Genomic DNA, 4,399 nt, shown 5'->3' on the forward strand with positions numbered 1-4,399 from the left:
AGTATTTATATAGAGAAACATCTAATTCTATAGGTTTATTTGGTATTCTGCTACTGTGCCGAAAATGCTTATGAGATCTAAGACTCCTTTGGATCTTTCAAGTACAGAATCTGAGAGGTAATTTGTCTACTTCTGTTTTCTTATGGCTTCTGTCTCTTGTCTTACTGCTTTGACTAAGATTTCAGCACTGAATTGAATAAGAGTGAAGAAAGTGGACTTTTCACCTTCTTATTCAAAATGAAATGCTTTCAGTTTCCTCCCATTTAGTACAATGCTGGTGACAAGGTTGACATACATGGTCTTTATTATGTTTCTGTGCTTGATCATTATTGCCACCATAAGTGAATTTAGGCCAGCTGATTAGCACATTTCTAGACAGACAACTGTCAGGAAATACACCAGGGGAATGTCGGCGGCACCAGTCAATGGGCTGGGCTCCCAGAGTGAGCAAAGAGGACAAAAGGAAAAAGCAAACTGAGCAGAGCATCATCATTCTCTGCCTCGTCGCCACTGGCACAGTGTAAAGAGCTGTCTCAACAGCCTGCCACAAGAGCTGGAGCCACCGTCACTACCATGCTATCACAATATGACAGGCTGCATTCACTCCAAACTGCACAAAATATGTCTTTGTCTTCTGAAGGTACTTTGGTCTGGTATTTTGTCAGGAAAATGAGAAATGAAATAAGTCCAGAACCTTGGTACCAGGGTGGGAATCATTATTGTTATAAATGTGATCTTGCAGTCTGTAGGCCTTAGAAATAAGGTCACGGGAGGAATGTAGAAGAGTTCTGAGTTGTTGACTAGAGAAATCCTCGAACACTGTACGTAAAGATTAATGGGTGGGACATGAGAAGTCCAAAATGCCAATAAAAATATAGATAGTGAAGTCTGTGCTCATGAGGTTCCTAGGAGGAACAAGGACTCTTCTGGGAGCTACATTAGATGCCATTTGTCTTATATCCTCTCAGAGAATCTGGCTGCATTCTGTCTTTACCCTGAGCAGCTGCAGGGACCTGAAATTAGAAGTGATGGACTAAGTCTGGCACAGGAAATCTCAACAAATCATACTAATTCTGCTGATCAACTAATTTTCAAATCATATTTGTGTGTTGATGGGCGAGGCTGATCAGAAGTTGTAATTAACCAAATCAAATTAAAATAATGTTCAGCTTTAATACACAGAAGAAAGGAAACTTACAAAACCAGGGTTCCAGCGATTCAGGAGAGCAGGCACACAAAGAGAGCTAGCTAGAGCACATGGATGCTTTTATTGGTTATCTGTGGCCACAGGGGACACACTAAGCAGCATGTGATTGGCTGAAGTCCCCCATCATCTCCCCCTTTCTCTAAACAAGATCAAACTAAACCTAATACAACTATATGCAGTAGGAACAGATACCAAATATAAAATTACAAACAACAAACAATATTAAGCAAGAAACATATAACAAAAGTTTTGCTAAGCATTCTATTTCAAGGAGTCTAAATAATGTAGAGGGTAATTACAATTATCTTGCCTCTTATTGGCTAATTCTCACATCTTGAATAACCCATTTCTATTACTGAGTGTAGCACCACGAGGTGGTGGCTTACGAGGAAGGATCTTAACCTGCCTCTATCTTGGAGAGGAGAGCTATAGCGTGTGTCTCAGTGCCTTATTCCTCCCAGCATTCTGTTCTGTCTTCCTCGCCTACTTATGTTCTGACCTATCAGGCCAAGCAGTTTTCTTTATTAATTAACCAATGAAAGCAACAGGTAGATAGAAGGCATACCTACATCAGTGTGTGATTTCTTACTGGGTCTCCCAACATTGGAGTCTCCTAGGAGCAAAGAGTGGTGTGTTTAAATAGAATTCTCTTGCCTTGTCTACCATTTATGAAACTGCTGATCCTGGACTAGCCAAGGGTCAGGCTTTCAACCTGTCCATCTTCTTTGGGAGCATCTCTTCTTTTTATAGCAACAGCATCTACTACACACACTTTGCTTTCCAAGCCTTAGGGCTATGCAGGTGCTCCCATATTCCACGTTCTCCTGAGTTTATGTTTCAGGCTCTGCCTACTTACCAAGTTGATGAGAGGCCCCTGAACACTTTGAAGAGTGGGGAAGGGGAGCAAAGAGAGGACTGAGATCTGCGCAGGAGGCTCAGGCTTTGTGTTTTCATAAGTCACCCCTCAGTGAACGCTCTGTGGGAGGAAGGGGGCTGTGGAAATCAGGTGTTCCAATGGGTCTGAGTTTCTGTTTTCTATCCTGCCCGTAGTGAAATGCATGACAGAAAGGTACCTCTAGAAGTCAAACTTTCTGCTGACCTCGGGTGACAGTAACAGTTCCTTACACTTACATGGAGGGCTGGGATAGAAACCACCATTCCCCTTAGCACCCTAATCAGACACCAAGCTGAAAGGATCAGCATGTTCATATCTGCTTTCCCGTTCTCTGTAATAGTGCCTACAGCTATCTCCCACTGGAGGGCTGTAGCAGGGTGTCCTCAAGCTCCCTGACTTAATCCTTGTTCTCATGACACCAGAGTAGCGAAGGTCAACCCCTTGGTTCCTTCTCATGATGGCACCTAGCCACTGTGATTGGGTAAGGGCACAATGAACATCCTGTGTGGTGCCAACCTATCATGAAGCAGTCACTATCTCACTAAATTCCCCAGCGTGATGCCAGCCTTGCAAGAAGAGTGGGTTTATCCTACTAGTAGGACTACCAGTCACACTTCCCTAGGCCCATCTGGTACGCATTGGCTGAATCATCTGCTTTCTAAATAGGACTTCTTGAGTCCTGTGGAGTAGTTGAGAAAGGGGACCTGAAATACATTCAATAGGTAATTTGGGGTGATTATAAGAAACGGTATCTTGAGTGGATTTCTGTCACTGCTAGGTAACAATGGGGAAGATAATGGTTGCTGGAGCTATGTCTCAGAATGGGCAGGCGCTGGGCTAGAGGCGGGTCTCTCCCAGGCATCTGAGGGGGCTAGAGAGCAGGAGGCAGGCAGGGGCAGAGTTTAGGCAGCCTCGTGGGCAGTGGAGGCGGCAGAGACCAGCCAGTCCCCTCCTGGCCGGACCACCGAAGCCTAGTGAAGAAAACTGAAGGTCCAGTTGATTGAATTTCAGTACTATGTCATAACAGACAGATAATCGTCCACTTGTTCATCAAGATGGAAAACTCAGATTCTAGCGATCAAGGAAACGACCAATCTGCAGCACAGCACAGAAGGCAAGAGGATTGCTTGGATCAGGAAGAAGCTTTCTATCGATTTGTCAATAATCTGAGCGGAGAAGACTATTGACTTCTGAGAGACAACAATTTGCTAGGCACCCCAGGTCAAAGTACTGGGGAGGAGCTGTTCAGAAGAATACAGCAGATTAAAGAGGGGCCGCTGCCGCTCCTGCCACAGAGCTCAGAAGAAAATGGAGACTCTTCAGATGACGAGTCCAATGGTGACACCGTAATAGATTGGCTTAGCTCTGTCAGACAGACTGGCAATACAACAAGAAGTGTTCAGAGAGGAAATCAGTCCGGGAGGGCAGTGAGCCACACTAATGCAAACAGTGGTGATTTCAGATTCAGTTTAGAGACAAATGTTAACCATAATAATGAAAGCCAAACCTCAGAGAATGAAAATGAACCATCTGCTACACGTCTTAGTGTAGAAAACATGGATCTCAGCCTCCAAAGGCAGGTGGAAAATTCAGCATCTGAGACATCATCTGCCAGAACACCTAGGTCAGGACACAGTTCTGCTGAAGCATTAACAGATGTGCCATCCACCAGAAGTCGGAGGAGGGCAAGAAGCTCGAAACCAGAACACCAGCGAAGAACCAGAGCCAGAGCTGAAAGAAGTAGGTCTTCTCTGCACCCAGCAAATGAAATTCCATGAAGATCTCATCATAGCATCTCATCTCAGACTTTTGAGCAGCCTTTGGTAAATGAGATCGAGGGAAGTTCTAGAGCCCCTCACCATGGGACTTGGAGACACCAGATAACTGGACCTGAGTTGCTGGGTAGAGGTCGTTTTGTGGCAGCTGGGTCAAGCAATTCTGCGGCTCAAGGGACAAGCTCTTCAGATGCAGATACCAATGGTGAAGTAAATGGTTTTCAGAAAACTGTATTTAAATGTACATTGCTGTATCATGCTTCACATGGAAATGTCTGAGGAAAGAGTATTTCCCACTCACACTTTAAGCAAATAAAATCAGCTGTGACCGCAAAGAAAAACAGAAAACTTACCTCAGTACTTAGATCCATTGTCAAACGTAATATCATTGGTTTCAGTGACTGAAGCTAAATAAGCTGTTTCCACTGTATAGCAGTGTTGAGAAAAACCAGAATTTCTATTAAGAATTCCAGGAGGCCAAGCTGTTCCTGGCTCGTGGATATATCATGGAAAAACATTGTT

At 44.2% G+C, this 4,399-nt stretch overlaps 1 pseudogene; it reads left to right on the forward strand.

Annotated features, from left to right (window-relative positions):
- Positions 1 to 3,031: 3,031 nt before the first annotated feature.
- LOC126496032 (E3 ubiquitin-protein ligase RLIM-like) lies at positions 3,032 to 4,156 on the forward strand (annotated as a pseudogene).
- Positions 4,157 to 4,399: the final 243 nt, after the last annotated feature.

This window comes from Alexandromys fortis, unplaced genomic scaffold (genome assembly GCF_014885135.2).
Source record: "Alexandromys fortis isolate MF-2015 unplaced genomic scaffold, M_Fortis_MF-2015_v1.1 scaffold_848, whole genome shotgun sequence".
In the NCBI taxonomy this organism is placed as follows: Eukaryota; Metazoa; Chordata; class Mammalia; order Rodentia; family Cricetidae; genus Alexandromys; species Alexandromys fortis.